This window comes from Halichoerus grypus, chromosome 1, assembly GCF_964656455.1.
Source record: "Halichoerus grypus chromosome 1, mHalGry1.hap1.1, whole genome shotgun sequence".
NCBI lineage: Eukaryota > Metazoa > Chordata > Mammalia > Carnivora > Phocidae > Halichoerus > Halichoerus grypus.
The window spans coordinates 32,031,208-32,047,409 of record NC_135712.1 but is presented as its reverse complement, the minus strand read 5'-3'; the positions used below and the strand labels follow the sequence as shown (position 1 = coordinate 32,047,409).

The following is a 16,202-nucleotide window of genomic DNA, read 5'->3' as shown; positions in this document are numbered from 1 at the left end:
TCCATCTTATTTTGGCTGGTTATTTCCAAAGTAGTTTAAAATACAGGTGTCCGCTATACCGTAGTCTAAAATTATACATTTCACAGGTTATTAGTGTCTTCGAACACACATGGCATTTAGACATTGGAGTTTTGCTGAGGCATGGGTTTGAACCTGGGGTTGGAGGGTGGATTTGGGAGTGAATTATTTGGATTATGAGTAGGCCTGGATTTGTCAGTGTTAAAGTACTGTTTGCTTCTTGGTATTTTAAACAAGAACTTTCCTAAAGTAATAATAACATTTCTCATTAAGAGCAATGGCCCTAAGTCAAAAGAAATCTTCACTGAAAGTTTATAAGGAGTGTGAGGCTATGCATAGGAAACGTCCTTCAGTAGGTATGTGATGCAAGAGTCTGTTGAAGCCAGAAGGCTGTGCACCTAGAGGCTGTGTTCCAACTGGGAGATCCTCATTGAGATGCATTTTTAGTTTTGAATAGATGTACATTTTTTTTCAATCTGGTAGAAAATTCAAAAAGTATTCAGATAAGGGGCCCCTGGATGGTTCAATCAATTAAGCATCTGACTTTTGATTTCTGCTCAAGTCTTGATCTCAGGGCTGTGAGATTGAGCCCTGAATCAGGCTCTGTGCTGGGCATGAAGCCTGCTTAAGATTCTCTCTCTCTCGCCCCCTCTCTCTCCCCCCCCCCACCCACTCACACTTCCTATCTCTCTAAAACCAAACCAAACCAGTGGATTCAGATAATTTTATACAAGTTTTACTGTTTTATATGCCCTGTTTTCACCTTGTGTTTTGTTTTTAACATAGCACCTCATAGAGGTTCCTCTGTGAATGCATTACTTTTAGTCCCTTATATGAATGAAAAGGAGGTGGCTTTATTTTGTGTTCAAGGACAATTTTTAACTATGTTTATAGATATCATTTAGGAATGGCCTCAGGGATATTGAAATTAAGAATATAGTTAAAAGTGGCAAGAATGTTCATTTTACCTTAAAACTATTGTAAAAGTTAGATCTCAACTATTTTTCTATAATATACCAGAATTATTTTTAAGCCCTCATTGGGCTTAAAATTGAATTTTGCATTTTTTTCTTATTTAAATTTAGTGTAAACCAATGTGCTATTTATATATTTTTCTTTTATTTAGATTCATTTAGTGATGTTTTCATGCTTTTTAGTACTTCGGATTGGTGAATTCTTCTAATGAATACTGTAGTTCTCATTGACTTTATGTTGTTACTCTGTCATCTTTATCATTCTTTTTCATGTGGAAATTTTATTTTTACATCAATATTTCTTGATCTCAGCAGACGTATGCTTTTTTTCCCCAATAGATGTATTCTTAGAGGTCTTAAAGTTCTCCACAAGAATTTCTTTCCTCTATTCTTTTATGTTTATTATACTTTGAAATGTGTAGAATATAAGTATACTTCAAATTATCAAGGTAGTATTATAAAATGTTAGTACATCATTTGCTTTTGTGTTGATCTTTTGCATTCATTCTCGGTAAGTTGTACTTAGTAGTTACTGTGTGCTAGACACTGTCGTAGGCTCTTGGATCCAGCAGTGAACCCAGTGGATGAAAATCCTTGCCTTGATAGAGCTTACATCAGATTGGAGGTGCAAGGAATGGCATTGGCACCATGTTGCAGAATTCAGTGGTCTCTATAAAGTGTGATGCAGTCACAGGAAGTGAATCCCAAATGAATATTATATATACTATGAATAAAGTTTCTCAGTAGTTCAAATAGAGAACAAAAAATGATGGGATTTTATTTTACTTTTTAAAAAAGATTATTTATTTTAGAGAGAGTGAGAGAGAGAGCGCACATGAGCTTTGAGGGGGAGAGGCAGAGGGAGAGGGAGACAGAATCCTCGAGCAGACTCTGCACTGAGTGTGGAGCCCATTAGGGCTCGATCCCAGGACCCTGAGATCATGACCTGAGCCAAAACCAGGAGTCGGTCACAACTGACTGAGCCACCCAGGTGCCCCAAAATGATGGGATTTTGAAGATACTCTTTTGGTTCAGAGTCTTCCTGTATTTATTACTGTGTTTGGTTTGACCAAAGGTATCTTAAATGTAACACAGCAGAGCTTTCACAATAAATATACCTTAAGACTACACTCTATTAGGTTCTTCACCATGGTGCCCATATTGACCTTGAATGGAGCTAATTAGATATTTGTATTAGTGATTGGCTCATTTCAGAGTATCTTGACTTTCTATTCATTTGAATTGTGAAATTTACATGTAGTCTTAACACTTGGTTTGAATTTTTCCCATATTGGATCAAATGACCTTATTATTTCTAACAATTATTGATTATATAAGTTGGAGAACATTATGTATAACACCAGTATTTGAAACCCAAGTGCTAGTTTCCTTACTATCACTATTATGCCTATTGACATATATTTATCTGAATTTATCAACAGATTGCATAACAACGTGAATAAGTGCAGCAAGCTCTATAATATAAGCAGGTAACTTGATCTTAAGAAGAATAAGATATAATTATGGCTAAACTGATATAGGTTCTTTAGCTTTTATTTCTTTTTTGTTAAATATTTTATTTATTTATTTGCCAGAGAGAGACAGAGAGCACAAGCAGAGGGAGTGGAAGGCAGAGGGAGAAGCAGGCTCCCTGCTGAGCAAGGAGCCTGATATGGGACTCGATCCTGGGACTCCAGGATCATGACCTGATCCGAAGGCAGACGCTTAACCCACTGAGCCACCCAGGCGTCCCTAGCTTTTATTTCTATAAGTAAATCTGTATTTGATTTCTTGGATGATTTTATGTATGGTTACACTACATAGAGTTATTTTGAATGATATGAAATTTATTTTTATTATTGAACACTTTACCAGATTACTATCTAACTTATTTGATGATACTTTTCAAAAAATGAAAACAGTGAATTTTGTACTCAAGAAATGACAGCTTTCATCCTTGGAATTCATTATTATCTTTTATCGATTTCTCAGTTTTGACTAACCTTTCCTTTTCATTCCTGGGACTTTGTGCTCTTCAGTCTGCGCTGTGCTTACACGTGAATCAGTCTTGTATGCCAATACCGAATTCTTAATTGGTAGTCTTCAGTAACTGTGCTTTGGCCTATATTTAGTATGTACTGTATTGTTCTTTTGGTAAATGGTGATTGATTTCAGGTAATAAAATCTGTCACTAAAGAAAAGTAGAGTTTAAATTGCAAAGATTATATATGTGAAGCATTTATTAATAGCTCCTCTTTCTCCCACTCAGTTGTTAGTTCCTAACTTTGACAGGTAAGGGCTTGATGTTTTTCACTTTGATTCCTCTTTTAATCTCCATGTGGGACAGATTTTCATGATTCTCTCTGTAACGTTTTGTCTTCCTAAAACCAAATTGTCTGAATGTTCTGATGTTTGGAGACTGCCAGAATACTTGGCCTGAATTCTGGTAATTTTTCAATTGGTAACATACCCCTCTCTTTAGTCTCTTTTGGCCTGGCGGACGCTTTGCAAATATTTCCATAAGCTATTCTGAGGGCATGTATTTTTTATTTTTTTCTATCCTAGCTTTATTATAATGTTAGTAATCAGTGAAACTAAGTCACTTTAGCTATTAGATTAAAGCTTTTTTTCAATTTACCATTATATATCATTTATGTGACTTCACAACCCTAGTGTCCTTATGATTTATTTCTTTATTTTAATTGTGTTTGGTTTACTTTTGCTTTTCAAGCTTACTCATTTTCTGTCCTAGTATTTTTCATAAAAATATCATGTCATTTAACTTTTTTTTTTTTTTTAAGATTTTATTTATTTGACAGAGAGAGACACAGTGAGAGAGGGAACACAAGCAGGGGGAGTGGGAGAGTGAGAAGCAGGTTCCCCGCTGAGCAGGGAGCCCGATGCGGGGCTCGATCCCAGGACCCTGGAATCATGACCTGAGCCAAAAGCAGAAGCTTAACGACTGAGCCACCCAGGCGCCCCATGTCATTTAATTTCTATCATATTTTCCCAGTCAGCCAGTCCAGAAAAACTGGAAGGTTGTATGACTTTTTTTTTTTAGTGAACCCACACTGATTCCTTGTGATTGCTTTTCCCTTTCTAGTCTTCCCTAATCCATTTATTATTTAAATGAATCATTTCATAATAACTCTGAAATTGCTGCTAGGATCATTTGCCGGCCAGTTGAAGACTCAAGTTTTACTCTGTTTTTAAAACTTTGAAATGAAACTTTAAATTTCCAAGTTTTGCCATTTTTTCATCTTACCATGACTTTTCTGGAGGCTAATAATACTTTGTTCTAGCATTTCATGCAGTTCTATTAAAAATTCCTATTTTTTAAAATATAGGTTGACATTCTAATCTGTTATTAGTCAATAATTTATTCATTTTGAAGTAAAACATATGGTATAGAATTATTTCTTTGGATCTAAGGTAAATTTCAGTAGAATAGAAATATTTAGTTTGAGGTAACTTGAAGTAACAGTAGTTCATATTATGAAAGTAACAATAATTTGAGACAACATTGTAATTTTAGAATTTATCTAATTTTTTTGTCTATCATATGGTAGAATCACTTAAAATGGTTGATGCTATCTAATACTAAAATTAGTATAATTTCCTATACTATGAAATTCTATACTTCATTTTTTCTAATTAAATGTTCTTTGAGCTTTATCACATAAATAGTAATAAAGCAAAAAAAAACCCAAACAAACCAAGAAATACTGAATACTTGAGAATATATGGTTTTTCAAAGATTCCTCTGCCCCTATACTCTTGGCTTCTATAGCATTCATTGTTAATGCTTCATATTCTATGTGTTGTATATCATTAAAATACATATGTTACTAGGTGTGTAACACAAATATTTGAAAGCCAAATGCTAATTTCCTTACTACATATGTATTATACATATTATAATGCACATTATGAAATAAGGTATTTTGACAAAATATTTTAGTTAGTTTTATGATGGCTTTAGAAAAGTCTTAAAGGCTTATAAATTTGAGAGAAAATTAACCACCTAACCATCTTTCACATCACAGAATTTTATGGATATACAATTGTGAAGAAACAAGTGTATTTTAATAAGCAATGGCCCAGTAAACATTTATTTCATGCCTACTGTGTGCTACGTAATTACTAATTATAGGAGATATAAGTAATTTTTCTTAAAAATGCTGCAAGTTGAGTGATTAAATATATTTTAGTACCTCATCTAATGTAATATTTTAACTCACATTTCCTTCATAATGTTTCTTTGAAAACTGAGCTTACACTGACTATTGGTACTTTAAAGTTAGCAATGGAGGTCATATATCTTAAAGAATATTCCCTCTACATTTCCACAGGGTAATAAGGTTATAATGGAAATTTGGGTTACAGAGACAGACAAATTTGGTTTGAGTGCAAGCTCTTGTATCTTAGATTGGTTATTTGATTTCCAAAGTCTTAGTTTCCTCACCTGTAAAATTGAAATAAAAATATCTATATTAGTCACAGTGTTGATGAGATCATTGAAATATAAAATATGCAGCATAAGGTATAACCCATAGAAGTGACCTGAAAACAAACAAATGAACACAAAATAAGGGTATTTATTAACCCTTCAACTTTTCATTTCTTCCCTGGAAAGCATTTATAAAAAAATCCCCCAGTCCTCTCAGGAATATACGTGATAGTAAATTTAGATTTTTGAAGAAATATTCCTTTAGTTTAATTTTATACTGGACCTTTTACATGACTCAAATATTAAAAATGTCTATTTTGAAGTATTTTCCAAATTGATATCCTATTTTTTTAATTTACTCATGTGTAAGAAGAAATCTCCTTAGTCCCAAGCATATGACAAGTAATAAAACACTTGGGCAGACTATCACTCTGGGAAAAAATCGGAATTCATGTCTTTGATGTTGTTTCAGCTAGGGTTTCAATTCATGGACAGAAATCTGTGGAGAATCCAGAAGTAAGATCTAACAGTTTAGCCAGCTCATCTATTTTCCTTTCGAAGGAAGAGATAGGGCAAAATTGGATATCTCCAGAGGGAGATCTAAGTGCAGCGGCACAATAAATCCCCTTTCGACTGACAGAGCTACCTGAGTTCCTTTGGAGAGCTAAAGGAGGGGGGGAAGGAGAGGAAACAGAGGCTGACTGATTTAGGGACTAAACATAGACCTTTAATATATAGAGGAGAGTTCCCAGTATTTCCTCTTAGCCTGTTTTGCGGGGGGGGGGGGGAGAGAATTTTAAGTCAATATGATAGGATATTAATATTCTTAATATGTATTCCATAAAAGAAAAGAAAGGAAAGAACATTATCAAGTCAGTCTTATCAAATCCGTGCTTTTTTCTGCTCTTCAACAAGAGAAAGATTGGTTTCTCCTGAGTTGGGAAATACAAGGATTTTCAATGTTCTCTTTCCTAACTTTTAAATGAAGTCCAAATTAGAATTTGTAAACTTTATAGTGACGTGGTCTCTCGAAACCTCCCTCAATACTTCACATTTTAAATATTTCTTTACTTAGAAGTTTCTGAAGTGAAAAACAGTATTTTTGGAGTTACTAATATCATGAGAATTTCTGAAACTCTTATACTTGGGCTATTGAATTAAATAAGACTTTTGGATGGACAAATACTTGGATTCATCTAGGGAACTTACTGATACCGTGAGTGTTACAACCTGGAAACTAGCCTGCTTTTAAATCCCATGCACACCCCCACTGCGACCCCCCAGTGTTGTATTTAATTTTGGATATCTAATCAGAATTGGTCCTTCAGTCTACTTGTTTAATATAATGTCGGCGTCTCCAAGGCAGTTGCTGACTGTTAGGAAAAGGGAATAATCCTTCTGAACTGTCAAATATCAAATGGAAAGTCATAAACCTTATAACAATAAAAAGAAATTTCTTTTGTCTTTTTGTAGTCCTCTAGGATTCCAGAATAGATTCAGATTGCAGTAGAGGAAGTTGAAACAAGAGTAGAGTTGGAAAGTCCAGACCAGATTTATCAAACCAGACATTGTGCCTTCCCCCAAACTCAGCATAGTTTGGAGTTACTTCCTTATCAAAGCACACAGGCAGTTCTGGGAAAATTGTCTGTGTTCCGCCCGGAGTAGTTCTCCTTACCGTCACATCAGTCAAGTTTGGTAGGGAAAGGGGTGAGAAGAAACGGAGGAGGTTGGTCACAAGAAGGAATCCTAGAAGAGAGTATCTGTTAAAAGTCATAAAATTCCTTGGGCTGAAGTGTATGTAGTCACAAGTCTCAGAAAACAGTGAAATGTCAGGCAACTTATACTCATGTCTTATAAAATAGCTGCAATAAAATATGGCCCAGGGAGACCTAGCCTCAATCATAAGTCTCATATTATTGATAACATAGCCAGTGACAAAGAAAAGCTCTTTTGCCCAAAATTGATGGGTCATGAATTTAAAGCAAAGGGGGATGGGTTTCTGTCATTCTTTGTCTGTTGTTAATACAACTGAACATTAGAAGCATATTATGGTGACAGATGGATTTATTCCACATTCAGGTAGGTGGCTGTTGAAATTCTTAAGTGGGTCTGTTTCAGACTCAGGTTTTTACACACTTTTTAAAACCCCAAACTTTGCTTTACAAATTCCTTTTTGCTATAAAAGCATGTACCACAAAGAATGTCTTTTTCTAATACTTAGCTTTACGAAAGAATAGTCGATTCCCAAATTTCACTTCCTTTTCTTTCACACAGTGTAAAAATGAAATGAGAAAAAATAGGGCCCACTGATGCAAAGAAGGAAAAAAATGCAAAAGTAGCAACTTTCAAAAAATCAGATGCATAGTGAAAATTGTATAGGTTTGTCAAAATAGTGCTGTGAGTGAAAAAAATAAATCATACTTTAGTGAAATCAAGTGGTGCCATGTGAAGGTAAAGCTAAGGAGATGGAAAATTGTGTTTTTTTTTTCTTAAAAGGAATTTAATAAATTATAAGAAAAGATGAAAAGCTAAAGCTCAATATATTTTAAATTACATAATAAAAATGAAACTGACCCACATAGGTTTTATATCACTGACTTTCATACGGGAGTCCTTCCCTCCTACTTCAAATGCTCACACTCACATGGACACCGGTATCTTTACATGACTTCCCCCCAACCCCCTTCAGAAGGTTACTCTTAGAAGAAAACAAGGAAATGCAGCTTTCCTTAAAATAGGCAATGCACAATCTCATATTTTTGATAGCACCATAACAGCTAACAACAAATGGCATTTACTGAGTGCTTTCTGTATTTCAGGAATTATACCTAGTGCTTTACACATATTATGTCACTTAATCTTTAACATAATCTCGGGAAGCATGTGCTGCTATTTTAATTCCTATTTTAGAGATGTGGAAACAGGTCTAGAAAGGAGACTTCCTCACTGGCATGTAGTTAGTAGGTGGAGGTCTGGGCCCCAAGATTGGCGACACTCTTGCCTGTGACTCTTTTCATTCTCTTCCATCTGCTGTTTTTCTCTTGCTCACAGTATCTTGATGTTACCCCGGAAGCCATGTGCCCAGCCCGGGAGGCTGAGTCCTGACACTGGCCCTCTTTTTTTTACCCCTTGCCTTCGATGATGGGCTCCGCCATGACTTCAGAGGTTTGCAAGAGTCAGTTTGCACCAGAGTGCTCCTGGGAAACATTTCCTCTGTGTAAGGCAGTACGAGAGAAAAGCCTTTTTATTCCGATTCATTTCTGTCCCTTTGAGGACATTGTTGTATGAGAATCATTTCTTTCCTGTAAGGAAATACAAGGGAAAGAGATTTGTATTCCTAACCATTTTTCTCCTTCTGACACTTGCAGGAGTCCTCACTCGATCATAAGGGAGAAACATGGCCAACACACTTACATGTAGAACTAAAAATGAGAGTCTGGGACCTTGAAGGCATCACCGAGCCTAGACACCCTACATCCTCCAGACTTACCGCCAGCCTATTTTCATTGCGGTATCCTGTCACTTGCAGGCAAATAGATGGAGTTGACCAGGCCCCCTAAGACCAATCAAGTGAACAAACCCAGCCGAGGCAAAGGTGGTACACGAAGTCAGTGCAGATGAAAAATAAGAGCCGTGAATACAATGAGTGACGAAAATACCCATTAAAAAGTAAAGTTGTTCTTTGCTTTTAAATTCATGACCCATATTCTACGCAAAGTTCTTTTTGTTTTCTGTTGCCATGGTATCATCTTATTTTAAACAGCTATAGAAAGCAACTTAATCGTTGAAAGGGTGACCAAGTGTTGGTGACCTGTATATTGAAGTAACTCCTCATTATATTGTTTACATATAGCAGACACGAAACACTAACTTTCTTGCTTAAAGCTTATTAATTGTGGGTGTAAAGCAGAATATAAATTTTTGAAAGCTTTATCACATACAAAAAATGTTGATTTAGATGGAAAAGATTCAACCCCCAAAATATTACATGCAAGTTTAATTACTGGATTAAGTTGAACAATTAAAGAGGCAGATGGATTCAAAACTTTTAATTCTAAAAATACCGAGACTGTAGCTTTGATTAAAAAGATAATATCATTTAAATAGGAGAGTTAAATATCAATTTCATTGAATCATTTCTTGCAACAGAAAAGTTTTTTTAAAAAAAAACTATGATGCTTATTTTTAGTTGATTATCAGCTTTAAAATTTTAAATAATGTGTTCATTGTAAATAAAATAGACGTGTTTATTTTAAACAGAAATAACTTTATAATTTACTGTTTGATAGCCAAAATTCATTCTTGCTCAACACTTTTAACATCATTTTATGCAAGCTTGCAAAATAAAACAAAGTTTGCCACACAGAAACAGGTTGTTCTGTTTCTGCCTGTACTTCTTTAAAAAAAATAGAAAATATAAAAAGCTACATAGTTGAAGAGAAGTATTACCTTTTGACATCTACATACTCATTGTTCTTTCTAAGCTTTTGTTCTCCAGCTCAGGCTGAGAATGGATAATTATATGTAATGGAAGACAGCTGTGATGTACCAAGTGTATTTTTTTTCCCTTTTTATCTTGTGCTTGAGTGCATAATTCCCTTCCTCCTTCGGTATTACATAATGCTCAATTTCCCTATGTTTACTTTATCCTGAAGTTTTAGTGTGAGGACTTTTACAATGAAATTCAATGGTTTTGTTGCTACCTTTGGATAATGCCTTAAATTATGGATTAAAGCACAAGATTTCTAATAGGAGACCATTTTGTTGAGCAGGATGGTAATTGCTCTGTGCATCTAAGAAATAATGCCATTATAAAAAGAAGAGACAATAACATTTTAAATCACTCATTACATTCACTCGTTTCTTTTTAGGTGTTTCATTGGATGATATCATCAACTTTTTGACTATTATTTTCTTTTTCAATTCTAACTCAGAACGTGACTGTGTGTGCGTGCGTGCGTGCGTGCGTGTGTGTGTGTGTGTCTGGGATCTCCCAGGCCTGACTTCACATCCTCTCTAAAATTTGGTGATAATCCTATTACTGATTGTGTTGCAGTGTATATTGTAATCGGTTTCTTCTGCGTTCTGGTTCTTCCGGCACATTGCTGAAAGAGGAATATAGTCTTATAAAGTCCTGGTGACTCCACGTGTTCCCTTTCCTTGTGTCCTGAATTCTCTCCACATACATTTTATCAGTGGTAATTGGGTAATTAGCCAGAAATGCTGTCGCCTGAGCAAGGGAGTAAGAAATGTCTCATTGAACAAAATAATCTTTCTTTGTACTCATGATTCATTTTTGATATGCTACAACTCTGTCAGCAGGGAAACTTTCCTCCCCATCGGGAGTCTAACAAGCCTTTAAGATCCAAAGAGACAGAGCGGGTCTGCTATTAGTCTCAATTGTAAGGCAAATCGGTTACTCTGCTCTGGTCGCATTTTGTACCTGAACAGCAGGAGCTCTTAGGAGATGGCAGAAATCTTCCGTCGAAGATTAGATGAATAACAAGATAAGAGTTCTATTGTGGACCACTTGAAGAAAATTTGTAGCCAATTTGGCTTTTAAAACAAGCGAGAAGGCATTTTTGGAAGTCTGAAGAGCCCACTGGGTTATTTGGTTTCAACTCTATTTTGATGCGGTGTGTAGATATCCGGAGCAAAATGCCCTTCAGTGAAGAAAAATTTCTGTTTCTGGCTATCAGTTGCATCATGATTCTCAAGCAAATAGCTGAGTAAAAGAAAACATCCCTTAAAGACTACACTGCATTCTTGTAATAAATCACAAAAACATTGGTATCAGCTTTCTTAGTCATTCTGCAAGACTATAGTTAAGAATATTTCCAGATGTGTCTTACTGAAGGGAAGGTAATTTTCTTTCACGCACAAGAGATCCTTTCTTAGCACTGAAGGGGAAAAAAATCAAATACTTTTTTAGTCCTCTGCAGGTGACAAAATTTCAATTTCCTGTATCCTCAGACTGCTAGCATTTTGCTTCTATCCCAAGGGAATGAAGAGATATAATCATAAGGCTACACATACATCTAAGGTAATATAAATGAAGAAGGCAATTTTCTGGTTTCCTGACAAGGTAGCTTCATGGAACAATAATCTGAAGAAAAGAAAAGAGTGCACAGGAATGGAACTGATTGCTTGGGTTTGTGGTAAAGGAACCATCCCTTGAAATATTCAAGTTAAGAGCAAAGAGATTTTCTTAATGAGGTACTGAATTGTTCTCCAGGATAAACAGAAAGTTCAATGAAAATAATGTCTCAATTTGTCAAAATTAATGATAGACCAAATCTTTCAAATAAGAACTACAAACCTAGTGGGCAATTTTGTCTTCTTCTTCTAATCACATTCTTAGTTGGTGGTAAGTGAAGTACAAAGCATCTATTACAGTCTAAACTCTCCTGCGTAAATTGCTGCTATGTAGAGTATCACAGTTTGATACCAGTAGAGATCTTTCATGGTCTAGTATTATAGCCTATATTTCTTTTTTCTCTCTCCCATCATCCACTATTCTCAAGAGATAAATGCAGTGTGGACAAAGCCCTGTATGAACTGTAATTATACATAGCAATTTTAAAACCATGTCAGTTAAGTTGTTTCTACATTCACCAGTGCAAAATAGGAATTATGTGGATGAATATTTAACAAACAATTTTTAAGAGTTCTCAGATCCCCAAGTGTATATTACTTTAGTCACCTGGATTGCTATGTGAATTTATGCCTCAGCAGTGCATTATTACAAAATATATTTCTGGTTCTAGGTCAACATAATAGTAGTTTCTTTAAGAAAATACGTGCATAAGAAAATTTAAAAAAAAGAAAATATGCGTGTGTGTTGAAGGAAATGGCATGGGGTGGGAATGGAAAGCAGGGTTCTACAGTCTATAAATTTAGTAAACAGAGGCAAACAGCTTTCTTTAAGGGTAGGAGTTAGCAGTATCCATCTTCCCTACATTATTTTTTTTTAAGATTGTATTTGTTTATTTATTTATTTATTTATTTGAGAGAGGGGCTGGATCTCAGGACCCTGTGATCATGACCCTGAGATCATGACTCTCCGATCATGACCCTGAGATCATGACTCTGAGATCATGACCTGAGATGAAACCAAGAGTGGGACACTTAACTGACTGAGCCACCCAGGCACCCCTTCCCTACCTTATTTTAAGTGAAGCATCTCTCTTTGGGCACAGGTGGTTCAAGGAATACTTGTGGGAAATGCTGTTCTCTATGCATATTTCTTCCCTTTTTATTTTCCACACAGCATTGTTATTAATAAATAGAAAATAATTTTCTAAAACTTTCATTTCTTTTGGCTGGCAAATGTTTGTATTTGTTAATAATTTTTAATACTTTTGTTTTGTCTAAGCAAAATGTAATCTAAACTCTTTCTGACATTAATAGTGTTCAAATACTTTCTCAAAAAAGCAGACAAATCAATAACTATTATACAAGATCGTATGTAAAAAAGATGATTCATCAGGCAATTAGGTTTCTGTGTAATATTTTTTTAAGCAATTTTATTTTTAAGAGAAAGAGAGAGAGTGAGTTTGCCAGGGAGTGGGGTGGGGTGGGCAGTGGGGAGGGAGGGAGAGAATCTTAAGCAAGCTCCATGCCCAGCACAGAGCCCGACATGAGCCCTGATCTCACAACCCTGAGATCATGACCCAAGCTGAAATCAAGAGTTGGACACTTAACTGACTGAGCCACACAGGCACCCCTGAAATATTAGGTTAAAAATGGAACATCAGATATATTTAACTGCAAACCAGTAGAGAATACGGTGGTTAAAAAAAAATATTTTTTTGCCGTTTTGGTGTAATACTGTATTTGCCAGTTGTGAAGAAAAATCAAAACAATGTAGCATTTCACCACAGAATTGTTGCTGTGAAATTTATGGCAATTTTGATAATAACTTGTTATTTTGCTTTGTACATTTTGTTCCAATTATTTGCTTTCCCCTAAGTACTGCACAAAAGGAACTGAGCTTGATTAATCCAGCTCAAATTAATAAGTAAAATGTGCAGACACACACATCCTGAGCTAAACAGTTCCTTACAAGCCAGGCAACACAGTAGCGTAATATCACAGGTACAAAAACAATAATATATTACATTCTAAAATGAATAAATGGGGGGCACCTGGGTGGCTCAGTTGGTTAAGCGTCTGCCTTTGGCTCAGGTCATGATCCCGGGGTCCTGGGATCGAGCCCCACATCCGGCTCCCTGCACAGCAGGGAGTCTGCTTCCCCCCTCTCCCCCAGGTTGTGCTTGCACTCTTGCGCTCTTTCTCTCTCAAATAAATAAATAAAATCTTTAAAAAAAATGAAATGAATAAATGGTAATTCAAAAACTTAGAGGTCTGTTTTAGTAAAGATATTGTTCTCCATTACAGTAGTGTTAAAATATGAAAATTTATCAGATAAAACAAAAAACAATTCCTTTTTACTATTTTTAATCATAAAGGTCTTGTTATAATTGAATAATATCATCTGATTTTGATTTGTTTTAATGTCTTTTGTCTTTTTCTCTTATTCTCCCCTGAAAAAAAAATCGTGTGTGTGTGTGTATGTGTGTGTGTGTGTGTATTATTTACTCAGAGGGTTATATTAGAGAGGTGAGGTTTAAAAAAATATATGCAAGAGAGATTTTCTATATATGTTAAAAAGTTACCATGAAAAGCATGAGATCTTTTTGCTAAGACCTTTATATCCTAAAAATGGTTACATTTAATTCAAAATATATCTATTTATGCAAGCTAATTTTGAAAATGAATTTTGAGGTTAATTTAGCTTTAAGTAATTAATTTAGTTGTTAGAGAATTAATTAACTTTCAAACTATGCATTGCTATGTAAAAAACATCTTTCTCAGTAACTTTTTTGTCCCTGAAAAATTTATTTGCATGTATAAAATCTTGTTTAAAAATTTATTAAATTTACTAAGGTATAGGCTCTTCATGTGGAGACCTCCCAGGGGAAATGCTCTATCAGTTTATATCTGAATTCTCTCAAATTACATTGCTTACAATAGGCAATTAATTTATTTTCACTTTCATAAACATTGTGGATAACAGGATTATTTCTTTTGGCTAAGAGCTAGCAAACTGATCATCCACGGCAAAGAAAAGGGTTCAGAAGGTAAATGACATTCCTTCATAAGCCATGAAGCCAATTGTATGTTTTGTTTGCTTGTTTTTAGGAGAAGAGGGATAAATAAGATGGATTAGTGTAGTTTAGAAGATAAGTTAACATATTCTTCCTGATGAGGAAGGAGGAAATCTCATTATGTTCCTAGTAACATGGGAAAAAGGTAGTCAATGAATTTGTGAACTGTGTAAGTAGCAGAGAATGCAGCAAGCCAACTATCTGAAGGACCGTAGACTGTTATGATGGCCGTAATCTTAGAGCACTGTAGAGACAACAGGTTGTTGTACAATAAATTTTAATTACAGGACATAAAAAGTTATGTTATTTTCAGCTGAATCAGTGTGCCATGGATTCTTCCACACTATCCCAGATGAGACATTTGTCTATCTAACATTTGCCAAAATGATCTTGCCAGTCAACAGACCCTCCCATCCCTCATTCTTTCACTCCCAGTAGTTGGCCCAAAATAGCATGCAGTGCAATGGGGACTGCATTTGGGTATATTTTGGCATATTTCCCTAGCCTGCTAACTGGAAGCAGCTGACATTTAACTGAAAGAACATGGTGGATTGAAACCAAGCATATGAAATTTCAGATCCAAAGAATCCCCTGAAATGAAGAATCTATAAAACAAGTGTAATTTTTGGCCCTCCTCCTGCAGTAACTGGGAGGAACCGTTGGCTCAGTGGTAGGGAGACGACTTTCCCCAGATCCCTGTACACTTCCCACTACTAAAATTTCCCACTAGTGAATGATACCAGGCTGCAGTTGGCAGTCCCCCTGCAATGGCCTCCCCTGCTGGCTTACCACTGGCTCCCATTCTGCATTCACACTGTTTCTTCTCACATAGTTTGCATATTTTCTGATTGGCTGCTGCTTAGTCCTAAAAATCCAAAGTTTTGTAGTGAAAAATGCAAGTATGGTCTATAAAATCTGAGGGGGTTTCAGTGGATGCTGAAGACGCTGTTACAGTTCCAAACAGATCGGATGTTGAGAATATTAGGTTTCTAGATCAATTATGACCTGTTTCACTTCTTAATTGTGACACACAGGACAACTTAGTTCTTGTGTTTCCCCTCAGTTTCTTCATCTGAACAATAATTATAGAGACTATCCTATAGATTCTTTAATGAGTTAAGTGATGTATACCATTTAGAACATTTCTTGGCTCAGAGTAAACAGTCAATAAATACTTTCCATAATTACTACGTTGTTTTTATTGATATTACCCTGATAAAGACGTGGTTAGGTATTTCATCTGAAAACTGGATCTTTTAGGGGCAGTTGAAGATCCAGTTTTCAGAAGAAAAAGATTAAGAGTATTTTAAACTTCATTAAGAGTCTTTAAGAGTACAGGCTTGGTCCTTGACACTTCCAAACCAATGTTTCTTAACCAGCTGGACTAGAGGAGGTTTGGAAGGGCTTGGGGAATGGGGTGTATTAAAATATCAAGAGGACAGGACACCCTGCAATTCTGATGTAAATATCCTCCACCCAAACACTGTCCTCTGGCAATTGCTGAGAGGTTTACATCATATCTCTCAAGTATGTTCAGAGTAGGAGAGAAGCTAGGGACCATATTTATAAGCTATTTAAAAAATACTTTTA

General features: G+C 35.5%; 1 protein-coding gene across 9 annotated transcripts in view; it reads left to right on the top strand.

Moving 5' to 3' along the window:
- The window catches only part of ROBO1 (roundabout guidance receptor 1), a 1,118,917-nt gene that overhangs the window by 861,721 nt on the left and 240,994 nt on the right, over positions 1–16,202 (top strand). The window lies entirely within an intron of this gene.